General features: G+C 40.8%; 1 non-coding gene across 1 annotated transcript; it reads left to right on the top strand.

Annotated features, from left to right (window-relative positions):
- TRNAW-CCA (transfer RNA tryptophan (anticodon CCA)) lies at positions 1-74 on the top strand. Its single transcript has one exon. It is a non-coding gene; the product is annotated as a tRNA-Trp (tRNA).
- Positions 75-287: the final 213 nt, after the last annotated feature.

The raw sequence follows: 287 nt of genomic DNA, 5'->3' as shown, positions 1-287 counted from the left end.
GCGTTCTTAGTTTAGTTTGGTAGAACGCGGGTCTCCAAAACCCGATGTCGTAGGTTCAAATCCTACAGAGCATGATTCCATCTATCTTATGTCGAAGCAGAGTAAAATAACTTAACAAAATTGAATTGTAACTCCAATTTCAATTTGACCTCCTCTCTGGTCTGCAGGAGGTCAATCAAAAAAACATGACTCAATCAAAGATCCAACTGATCCCCACGCCTGTATTGCAAGTACGCAGTCACGAATTATCCCGCTAAAGTAATAGGAATTAGGCCTAAGACGATTTC

This window comes from Triticum aestivum, chromosome 2D (assembly GCF_018294505.1).
Source record: "Triticum aestivum cultivar Chinese Spring chromosome 2D, IWGSC CS RefSeq v2.1, whole genome shotgun sequence".
NCBI classification, from domain to species: Eukaryota; Viridiplantae; Streptophyta; class Magnoliopsida; order Poales; family Poaceae; genus Triticum; species Triticum aestivum.
This window is presented reverse-complemented; position numbering and strand designations above follow the sequence as displayed.